General features: G+C 33.3%; 1 long non-coding RNA gene across 3 annotated transcripts in view; it reads left to right on the plus strand.

Moving 5' to 3' along the window:
* The first annotated feature begins 798 nt into the window (after positions 1-798).
* LOC111087080 overlaps positions 799-12587 on the plus strand; it is a 32999-nt gene continuing 21210 nt past the window's right edge. For 2 of the 3 annotated variants that reach the window (XR_002611804.1, XR_002611803.1), the window contains exons 1-2: positions 799-1071; positions 3253-3433. This is a non-coding gene — a long non-coding RNA (uncharacterized LOC111087080). Of the gene's footprint in view, positions 1072-3252; positions 3434-5034; positions 5401-12587 lie in introns of those variants that run through there. The other variant, XR_002611802.1, reaches the window with a different exon arrangement.

A 12587-nucleotide genomic window follows, 5' to 3' on the forward strand; every position in this document is an offset into this window, starting at 1 on the left:
GGACAACAAATGATGCTGCTGAAGACATGTCACCTGAAAAAGCCAGCAGTAAAGAAGAAACTCTACCCGGTTTTGAGAAGGGAAACAGTGAAGCCCTTGATGAAGTTACTACCACTGATGTGACTGTTACCAATGGTAGGACGTTTCCTGATGAAGCAGATGAACCCCACATGAAACAGAAGCCAACGAGAAGGAGACCAGTATGGAAGAAGATACGTCCCGTAAAATTAAGATACTTTGTTGAATTGTAATTTTGTGTTTGTAAATTCTGTACATTTAATTAAGTTATTGTGAATTGGTTATTGGTTTAATGTAAGTGGCTATTGTTCGGGACGAACAATACTAAGGAAGGGGCAGTGTTACGACAGCGGAGGTCACGTGAGGGTAGTAACACGTCATGCACTTCTAGAACGTTCATGAAACCTCGAGAGGTCACTAGATTCGGTAATCTTGTACATATAAGACGGTCAAGACGTGACGGCAACAATGGTAAGTGAACTGCGGACAGAGAGAGAGTATTGTTGAGTCGAGCACGTGAGACATTCGTTGTGAATTTTAGCGTTTGTTATAGCGCGACTGTTGAAATTAAGTGTATTGCAAAGTTGTATTCAGAAAGAATAAACCAGTTTTATTTAAGAAAGGCCTTATATCGGTAAAGTTTCTTCGGAACGAATTTTTACGGAAAATTAACTAACGACCGGAAGCGTAACAATATTATATTATAATAAGTTTTATTAAAACTAGTAAAAGTGAGGCTGCTGTTTTCCCTTCTGTTGGTTACCAAGGAACGGCTAGTGTTTCCCACATTTTCAGTTTATTGTTAGAGGAGTTTTTCATTTTATTTATTTTTATATTATTTATAAATTGACGGGCCAAGGAACTTCACTCAAACTCGAAGAGTTTTTCAGCCGGTGTCTCAATTTTGTTAAGCCTATAATGGATATATGCACGGACATTCACTTAACTTACAATCATTAAAGTTTAAGAACATACTTTGTATTTTCATTTAAAACATTAATAATAGCCTTAAAATGTCTAGGTTACTATGGAACTTTGAATTATGTGCTCAGTGTAAGTGTAAAAGACATAAATTTTTTGCACTAACTTTAGAAGTTTTATTAAAATTTAAAAGTTTAAACAGAGCATGAATGGACTTCTTTCAATGTGTCACCTTCACAGCGAATGTTATAAATGAGAAACTATAGCCCGAGCGCTTTTGTAAGGTAAACCTTTCTTCAAAGTTCGATAGTTTGCCGTCTAATTTTGGAAAGTGCTCGGATTATAGGGTTTCTTATTTTTATCTTCCATGGATTTTTTGTTTTACATACCTGTTTTCTTAATATCATGCATCAGCAGTGACATTTGGTAAGCTTATTACGTCTAAATTGTAACACAACAGTGTGAGACTGGTGTAGTAAATCACTACATGTATGATGTATATTAAATTTAAAAATAATTGGTATAGGCTTAACACTAACAATACCACCTGGTAAGATGTAAAGATTTTAGTTAGCTCGTTTCTTATCAAAACTTAGTTACTGTCAGCACTGAGTTTTAGTAAATCAGTTTATTTTATTTTCTGAAAAAATAGGATGAAATAAAAACGTGTGAACTCTGTTTTTGAACAGTTACTGGTTAACCTTGTGTATTGTTAATTATTCATGTTCTTATTCAGTACAAGCAGTAGTCTAACACAGTGATAATTGACAGAAGTTATAATTTGTATAATCTCTATTTCTAGCCCCAGCTTAATCATTTGAAAATCTGAGTGTGTTTGTTTGTCCTAATTTCTTTAACTGCCCTTCTTGTACTATTATTGGGTTACACTGGCAATAAGATAGACTACAGTACATGTAGCTGTGAGTCTTAGTACTAGTACTTAGAATTACTAGTAGTACAAACTTTTAAAATATAAAATAGCAAAGGAAGTTCGATGGCAGTATTTTAATTTTTAGATTTAGATAAACTATTTTTTTAAAATGCAGGAAAATATGTTGTAAGGTAAAGCAAGAACATGGAAGATCATATGACCTGTTGAGTATATCTCTAATTTTTTATCAATGAAAGCATATTAAAATATAAACTTTCACATTTGTGTGATTACTATTCAAGTAATATTTAAGTTAATCCAACTAGATGTGTAAGCATGGAGACAGAGTATTTCAACCAGTTAAGTCTCTAACACTAAATATTTGGAACAAATTTGTATCTGGGTTTTCAATAATAATAAATTTTTCTTATTAACAGTGTCCTCTCTGGAGTGCAAAAATTCCATCTCAGTATGTTTAAAATTATATTAGGCTTTTTTTTGACACTGAATGTAAAAGAATAAGCCAATGAATAGTTTATTAGTAGGTAAATACAATCCACTAGTATCAAACAAGAACACATTTATATAGATACAAGATTTGATACATTCATGTGTCCTCCTCAGTCCAAAAGTTTGTCTATTACAGCTTTTGTTTATTCTAACTATTCAACTAATCAACATATTTTAATTTACATTTCACAAATCATTTTAATTTCTTCAAAGAGGACATCATCACAAGTTTTCTGGCCAAATAGTAAATGTTGAACTGTATTTCTGTTGTTTGAATTATATATATTATCTACCACACAGTGGCAAGAATTTCTACTAGTTTTTTAAAATGAGATCTGAGGACAATTATTTTGAACAAAAAATTAGTTGTGAAAATTTGTAGGAAGAAACTCAATGAACAGTATTAATTATATTTTCAGTTTGTTTCAGGCTTTGCACTACATTGCATGTATGATGCATTTTCATGTTCATCAGTTTAGGATTACATAAGTAACTTAATCTTAAATTGTTGTACCTGAATATGTCTATCATGTTAAACAAAGAGTGGTTTGAAAAGGTCTTTAAAAGAACAAAACACACTGAAATAGAAAGATTAATGTCATGTGAGAATAATTGATTAATGAGTCCAAATATATTACAACTAGCAAATTCCACTAATCATCCATTTATAGTCACTGTTTTATTTGATAATATGGAAGACATCTTTGACATATATGTGAATATATCTCTGTTCTTGATTCTTTTTGTAGTTTTGGTTATGCAAAAGAATTCCCTTGATTTTGTGGTAGTGACACAAAAACAGTAAAATTCTAATCATGTTTTTGACTACATTGTATGAGTTAAGTCTTGATATACATTTTTACTAATGGCTTTAGTTAGAATTGTTATTATAATTTGCCTATTTATTAAAAAAAAACTTGTTATTTTTGCAGATATTTCATGTAAGTGGGTGATTGGAAGAATTGAGTTTTTATCCAAAAGTAGTTGCTCTTATTAACCAACAAAGAGCACAATCTTGGAGCTCCACTAAAGATAGTGTTAAGAACTATCGAATTGGTATATTGTACAGTAAGTAATATACTTTGCTACAATTCTTGGTGGTTTTCTGGCCAGGTAAGAATTAATTTTACTTTTATTAATATCAACTAACTTTATTATTTGTCAAGTGCATTATAATCTAGATTAATAAGATATTTATGCATATTACATTGGGATTTGTCTTTCAGTTGCCTTAACGAATATCAAGACAATTTTTTAGTCGTTATGTTCATTAATGTATTTTGATGATATTTTTGAGAAAAATATGTAATCAAAGTTATTGTTCTTATCACTTCCACAGATTCATATTCATTTCTTGTAAATAACCTATTACAATGAATCAAGATATTAAGAAATCTGCTATGAGCAGGGTTTCATCCTAGAATCTTTGACTTGGTCCTCTGAGACAAATGCTCTACCTACTGAGTTATCAAGATTTGAGTCTGTTACAACAGTCCTCTATTTAGTTAATGCTCCCCCTTGGTTATACAATACTACTTGATAGCTTCATGTTCACTACACACAAGACTTAGCAGCTCCACGTGATTTGGCATCTGGTACCAACAATATAATCATCCACTCATACATAGCACACTTAACCATCTGTCAAGCCAAACATTCAAATAGATGATTTACCATCTATTAATGTGGAATTGAATGACAAAAAATTGTGTACCATTATGTAAAATCAGGATCATAATAAACATGATAAAGCTCACTCTAGTGCTGTGAGACAGGTGTGGTAAGTCTCATGCAGATAATTCACACTCTTACTGCTATAACATGTTTACATTAAATTGGGACTTATGTAAATAAAAAAAGGTTTTTCTCCATGCAACATACTAAAATTCAATGTATTAACACTGCAAAAGTGAGATTTGCTTTTATTGTTTTTGGAGACTGTTTTTGGCTCTAATATTTGGAAGTGTTTTTGCTAGTGTGCACTATATCAACAATTAGACAGTTTTGGCTGTTTCACTTCAGCATTTTTCTAACGTAACTAACAATTAAACTTTTCAGACTTAGAATAGATTCTATCCAAAACTGAGTAAAAAAAATAGTGGTTTTCTTGTACATATAAATTCAACTTTATGATACTCAGATAATATTTATTTTGTTAAGCAATAACAAGTGTTTTGGTTAGTACTCACAAAACATTCTTGGTGTTTGTCTCTAACAAAATGCTTATAACTTCTCAACTATCCATACAGTCATTTTTGTTTGAAACAGTGTAGGTAGTGAAAGTCAATTAAATGCTTAATTTATGATCCATATATTGTACGGCTTTAGTGTAATAAAAAAAAATTGATTTCATGTTTATGTGAACTTCCGATTGTGTTTCCCTTTGCTTTTGAGCATCAACTCTTCAATCATTCATAATTTCAGCCTCACATTTCCCTATATAAGCCTATATTTTTGAAGTGCACCAATTGTTTTTGTGAAAATGACTATAAAAACCGATATTTTGTTGAACTTGAACAAAAAATGTTTAAATTTGCATGATAAAGTTTTTGAGAGTTGGATAGAGTTCAGTATTGAATGGTATACAAGTTGCATAATTCAAATTAAATCTGGACATTTGTTAAGTTTTTACAACTAGATACATGTAATGCAATTAGTTCAGTCTGGAAAGGCTATTTATAGCCAAAAAACTATATTTTTTGTTGCTTTAACAGCCTATAAAACAACCTATAAGCTACAATGGACATTGTGAAAACTCCATCTTCAACCAATCTAGCATGTGCACCAACATGTCCATGTTTTGCAACAGTCTAATTCCATTTAATGAGTTTTGAAGAATCTCTTCAGCTTATAGTGGCAGGAGTTAAGGATAAAGGAAGCTGTTGTCATAGAGAATCTAAAACTTTCTCTCAACAAAAAAAAATGTAAAGAAACTTTTCTTCATTTTATTGGACTTTGTCCAAAAATTTCTTTGGGACACAGAGCTAAAAATCAGACTATTTTATTTTATCATGTCAGTTCTGTGGTTATTGTTGTAGTTTTGTAATGCAGTTTTTACATATTATGTTAGTGATAAAATTGCTGTAAACTGAAATTTATTTGTTTTGTGTAATAAATTATTTTAAACAGTTTGTGTGTTTGATCTCAACATGTTTATATAACTTCCATAATCATATTTAAATTATTTCAAAAAAATATAAGAAAGATACTGGAAATGTTAATGTGTATAGAGGTGAACTTATCCAAATTAATCTCCATGAACCTATATTCATTTAATTAAGAGCAAAAAAAAATGTTATTGTTTGTTAACTACAAATTAAGAGAAAGTCTGCACAATCTCTTCTAAAATTGGAAATAAAACTGTCAGTGAACTTTATATTTTTTTAATTTAAACCATAGGTGTGGAAGTTTTGAAAAAATCTTATTGTCCAAAGAACAAAATGATAAAAATTCCTCTTGTCATTCTTAGAAATGTACTTGCCCACTTACTAGTCGAACATTTCAGATTTTGCTTTCATTTAAAGTGAATAATGAAAAACAAATTCTGGGATCCACACATTGAGAAAGGAGATACAATGTACCAATGATCCAGTTCTTTGTATAACTTCTGTAGATTTAAGTCTGTAATGTTTATTTATATGTCCCCTGGTGGGATAGCTGTAAGTCTTCAGATTAACAATGATAAAATCAGGGGTTCGATTCCCCTCGTTGAACACAGCAGATACCCGATGTATTTTCCAAGTATGGCACAAGGAATCATAGGAAGACTGTATTTTTTTTTAAAGTTAGTAAAATTACAATATGCAAGCATGTTTTTGATCCATATGACTTTAAACATTGAAATGTGTATTCTATTTTTGCTATATTGTCTGTCGTTGCCAGGTGTTACAAGTTTTTTACAGTGGATAAACTGGATGTATAGAAGCATTAATAATCATATTTCAGTTATATACATATATATATATATGTATATGATCTTAATTACAAAATGCTGTAAATCTTATTTTGAGAAAATCAGCCTTGTTTTATTTTTGTGCTTTCACATGAAATGCAATGAGACCAGAAGTTTTATTATGTGTAAACCTAAAAAATCTAACTTCTCAAATTTTACAAAATCTATTTTCTGTATAGACAAAATGCATTATTTCCATAGGCCTTTTTAATCTGTTGTATATCCATCAATACAGTTATTGGCAGCTCAATTTTGTCATGAAAAGCATGCATCACAAGTTGCTTTTAAACTTATCATATATATATTTGTTCATATATTTTATGGTTTTCAAATTTTGTCACTAAGATTTTGCACTGCAACATTCAGAATATTAAACACAAGAATTGATAAATAAATCATGGTTTACATTAATTTTGCCACGAACTAAAGCAGCTTATAACTTTTGTAACTTTTATTATAATGTATATTCTTTCTAGATATGGGAGTCAAACCTTTCTGGGCTCCTACTACAGACCAAAGTAATGTAGTGATTTTGTTCCCATTAATTTAAGTATGTTTATTACTATGTATATAATGGAGTTTGTAAATTAAAGGGATGTGTGTATATAGATATATTTTAAAGGTATTCATTTTTGTGTGCATTAGTGCTAGACTTTTGCAGTTCAGAAACTTGCCTCCCTCCTTAGGAATAGACTCAGTGTTTTATTAACAACAGAACAAATGATGTGAAAACAAACTACTTGTTCAATCATCATAATATAATAGTAAAGCGTATTGTCTAGGGCATTAGGCAATATTAATTCCATATCCCTGTTGAAGATGTATTGAGTGCATTTCCAACCTGTTTAGTAAATGTTTTTTTGTTTTAGCATATACATCGAGTAGAACCTGTTTTAAAAAGTATAAAACATTGGAAAAAGATTAGAATACTTGTGTTTATAATGCTGTCAAAATAAGTTGCAAGTCCTCTAAAACTTCGTATGGATGTTAGCAATTCTATTTTTTGACATTACTTAGCTTATGTCTCTTTGAAATGTGGTACATGTAGAAAGTAATAATTTAATTATATTGTATATCTTGGATGAGTCGCCCGCTGTGACAGCGGTAAGTCTATAGATTAACAATACTAGAATCAGGGGTTCGATTCCCCTTGGTGGACACAGCAGATAGCATGATGTGGCTTTTCTATAAGAATAAATACACACACACACACATATATCTTGGTTGAAAAATAATAAAGTTGGTACTAATTGTCAATACTATAAATTTTATGAAATATACATTTGTATTAAATCAGTTTGAATTGTTACCATGTGTTCTTAAGCATTATGATTTATAAGACAAATTCAACAAGACATGTAGCTGAAATATTCTATTAGTAATTTTCTCAACTGCAGAGTGATAGAAGTGGAAAATAGGTTATGAAATTTTTTTCTTCCAGCAATACAGAATCAAGATATTTTTATAGTTGATGGAATATTTCTAGAAGTCATAATAAATTGATAAAGATACCCTCATCTTTTGATTGAATATGAATGCTTGCATAAGAATGCCACAAAAAATTTCAAAATTCCAAAAATGGTGTTTCAAACATATCACCAATATATACATGTACCAAAAACACAAAATCACTCTGTTAATCAGTGTCTCTGTCTTCACTTTGAAATGTTTCATTGTAAATACTAATACAAATATTAAATTTTCTCTCTGCTTTTGATAAACTTTGTCATTATATATGATATAATTCCTATTTTAATACTTCTTGTTTTCCATTGAACCAAAATGTTTCAATTTGGATTTAAAAGGAAAAAAAATTGCATATAAAGAGGATTTTATTGTGTCGTCAACTTTGTGGATCATTGTTTGCATCAAGTGCTGCTAAGTTATGAGTGAAGTGAATTTCTTCCCAGTTTATCTTTTGTGATTGAATTTGAAAACTTTATTGATAATGTTATTCTGACTTTCAATCATGTTTGTGAAAGGAAAAAAGAACAAATTTTGATGAAAATATGAGATCAATGAATCACGAAGTGAACACATTTGTTTACATTTTCATATTTGTTGTATACTTTTAAGCACTTGCCTATTTCAAAATAAATGAATAAAACAAATATTATCAATTATATGTCATTGTATTTCAGTGTGATACATTAAATTTAATTTGTGTAAGAAAATTCCCAGCTTATTAATTAGTGATTGGATAAACATCACTTGCCTTAAATATAAAGAAAATTCACTTCATTATCAAAAATGGTTCTAGTAAAATATGGGTAATTATCAAATAAATTAATATTTTGATAATAAACTTAATATTTTTCTCTGTTTATTCAGAACCTGTATTGGGCAGTAAAAAATCACGGAAGAGGCAGTTTCGATTTGCATCATGGCATGACATTATACTTTTAGAAGAAGTCTTAAGAATTAATCCCTTCCAAAAGAATCAGGTTGGAAGAGGTGGCCATAACTTGTGGGACCAAGTAGCCCAGAGTCTCAGACATAATAATAAATTTCATGTAGATAGTCGTCGATGCAGAGAAAGGACGATGTTACTCCTGGAACATTTTGATAAAGATGTGGATTGCTTAAAGAGTGGTTCTGTAGCAGAAATTGAACTGAAATTGAATCTTCTTCAGGTTGTGAGGACCCTCAAAGAATGATTTTTAAGTCATGAGGGAAGAGGATTATAAATGAGATGCTAATATTTGAGTGACAGTTCTTTTAAACATTTACACTAGATTTCATATTAAATTTCTGATATGATCACTCACCTCTGGACACAGATAATAACTATTTTACTCTTAAAGTTGAGCTTTCTGCCTGAGAAACTTGCATGTCACAAGCCTTGTGAATTTGTGCTACTGCATGAGACCTATCATGCAGCAAAATCTTCCACCAGTAGGAGTGCAACACATCTTCTTGCGCAAATACTCCATTTACATTCATGTATGAAAATCCTCATTCTGCCAGTCATGCAAAGATGTTTATATTTGCTGAGAATTGTTGAAGTATTTTATTTCAACTACTTTGTGTTTTCAGCCTTTCAATATGAATTCTTATATTGCTGAAGTGAGTACAAATATCACTCACAATTACCAGCATTTCAGGAGTTTCATTAACTGTTGAGATTGTGACAGCCATTGTCCAATGTGTGGTAGGGTCCATGTTGCCGATAGGACTCTCTCTTCTTCCATCACTGCCACATCATTCCCTAAATAGGATTTTGAAATTTGAGGTGGACAAAATATACCCCATTTATCCCAGTTTGCTCCAGCCAAATGGGTCATTCTAGTCTTGACCCATGGTCTAGCCCTCCACTTTCTCCCCTCTTTCCTTTCTCTTCCAATCATAGCCTTTTATCCTCCTCAGTTGCATTCTACCTCCAACATCTGGATGGGGTGGTTTTGAACCTATTGGAGATGCAATCCATAGGGCGAGTTCCTGAACCTTTTCTGGGTTATTACTCGTGTATCTTTCTTGTCCCCATAAAAAAAACAAAAAAACTAGAGTGTTCATGGACCTGTCCTCCTTCACTCACATTTTGGTCATCCTTCATTTTGGAAAGAAGTATTACTTCTTTTTCCTCTGGTATTTCCAACCATACCTATGAATGACCAAGATAGATGAATTGGATGTATTTCTCCATGTTCCTATAGCACCTGCCCTCATGGCTTTATTTCAGGTTCATTCATGGTGTTCATTTAGGTCTATCAGTTTTGTGTCCTTCCATTCAAAATAGCCTTAGCTCCTTATGTTTTCATTCACGTTATCTGGGCTCTCACACGTCATCTACATGGTCTTGGACTATGATTACACTTCTACATGGTTGACAGGCTTCTCCTCTCTCTTTCTTGAGTAGAAGTCACAGGTCAAACTTCACTTCTGCTTCATGGAATTGCTCACTTGGGGTGGCTCATTCACATTACCCACGCTTTCTACCCTGACCCAATGTGTTATTCACCTCTAGATACTTGTCATCTCTCCCCTCAGTCGTGCCCAACCTTATCCTTCCTGACTATTAGGCCTAATAAGTCTAGTCACCTAAGTCTGCCCCTCAGTGTCACAGCAGTATGTCTACAGACGTACAATGTTAAAAAATGGATGTCAATACCCATGGTGGGCAGAACACAGATAGCCCATTGTGTAGTTTTGTGTTTAATTCTGAACAAACAACAAAAAAAACACCTAAGCCCATTGGATTCATTCCCAACTTGAAACTCCATTGTTAGCTGCATTTGCCTCTCCACTCTATATCAAACTACTGCCATTCTCATCTCATGTTCATCACTCAACAGCCCTGGCTGTGAATTCTCTCAGTCAGGACTGGCCTAATATCTTCCTCTTTGCCTATCCTTCTCTCTGCTTTCACACTTGTGTTCTTGCTCTCTCTCTCTCGGCCCACTATTTGCCCACCCAACCTTGGTTCCCTGTTCTACATCTCCTCTTCCTTTTTCCACATTTCTGTCCCTTCTTGTATACTTCTCATGTTTCTTTTCCATCCCAATGTGTGTTACCCTTTTCATGTGTGGGATTGTCCAGTCTATTACTTGTTGAGTCTGATTTTCCATACATGTAGTCTTTTTTTCTGTCCCATCCCTATTGTTTTTCCAACTATTCTGTGTATCAACAGAAATGATGAGCTTTTCAATATTGGCCTATCTATCGTCATTTCCCCCCTGACAGACCTAACTTACATCACCACACCTCTTTTTTTTTACTTGGCTATTCAACTGAAGCTTGTCTGTTTCTACTTTTGAGGGGTTTTGGGGTGCTCTGTGCACTACATTCCATCTTTCCTGAATCTGCATTATTTTTTGTCCCACCCTTGTCCTTATTACTCTCTTACACTCCTTGTTACTGCACAAGCCCTCTATTCCCATTCCATTGCTTGACTGGGAATTGAATCTCATTCTTCATGCCCTCACTATTGTCCATTTTCAAACCACTTGCCAGTGTACTCTATTATCTCTCTCTTTTCAACTTCTTTCCTTTTTCTCCTTACAAGTGTTCATCATTGTTCTGATTTCTACCCTAACAAATCCATCTGGATCCATTTCTACCACTTGTACATTCTTCTTTACCCCAACCATTTCTTCCCTCCTAAGACTTCATATACTCAGAAAGGTGATCTTCCTTTTTCTCCCATTCTTCTTCCCCCATCTCCCTTATACTTGGATGTTCTGCTTAGGAAGGACTCTCTTGTCTGATCAGAGCTGTTTGTTTTCATCTCTCCCATACTTCCCAGTATAGGGATTCCCCACACCATCTTTACATTTCTTGGGACATCTCATCTACTAGAGTTCTTTCTCCCTCCATAATTTCTAGATGAATCCTCCAACTTATTTCGTATTTTTGTACTCTTCCATGGATGTAAATAGTTGAGGACCATTTTGTGCATCCTCTCACCATACTCGTTTTCTGACACAATACCTGGCAGCTCCCCATCGACTGCTTGAGGAGTTTCTCTGGACTGATATGTGAACTACCCCACACTCATTCATCTCACGCTATCTCCACCATCTGGCTGTCTTATCTCCAGTAGCATACAGACTTCCACCAATGACCATTAGTCAATTGACCCTGCACTTGTAACAGGTAAGAGTATTCATTTACTTCTTTCCCAGTTTACCTCTGAAGAAGAAAAGTTCCACCTTTTGAAAGTGCTTGGATTATAGGGTTGTTATCATTTTATGTTAAGACTTCTTGAATGTACGTGTTTTTCTGACATTTCATGCATTTACTTCTTCCTTCATCATATATTGTAAGTATATTGCCCAAAACCTGCATTAATCCGGGACAATAGAAAGTGCTCATACCACCTGCTCTGGCCCAGTCGGTGCTTACTGTAAGATGGGGTGTTCCACAAGACTACTGGAGTTTTACTTGTGGTAATACTATATAATATTCAATAGTCTGATCCATAGTGTACCCATTCTCTGGACTATCATGGAAAAAGCCAGCACCAGAGTTGTGCATCTGCCTACTTTTCTGACAAGTGCTTGCTGGCTTTTAAAAATAGGGTTTTGTGGTCACCAATTGCACTGTCCTCAGTGAAAGACTTTTCTAGCAGGTGCCTGATGGGAATTCGGACATGTTCTCTGGGTCTCCTCTATATAAATTCTTCCCTCCCTTTGAGTGAAGCATGGGAAACCCTTGCCACTTACCAGCTCCCAGCCACTAGGGTGGTGTCCGATGGAGAAATCTCACTGACTGGAACTTCAACTCTGGGGCTAGATCATGTTTTCCTCTAAAGTAAGAAGTGGGGAAGGGGTGTTTCTAGAGTGTATTGATAATTACCCTGTTCCATATAGATACATC

The sequence above is a fragment of the Limulus polyphemus genome, unplaced genomic scaffold, assembly GCF_000517525.1.
Source record: "Limulus polyphemus unplaced genomic scaffold, Limulus_polyphemus-2.1.2 Scaffold1715, whole genome shotgun sequence".
NCBI lineage: Eukaryota > Metazoa > Arthropoda > Merostomata > Xiphosura > Limulidae > Limulus > Limulus polyphemus.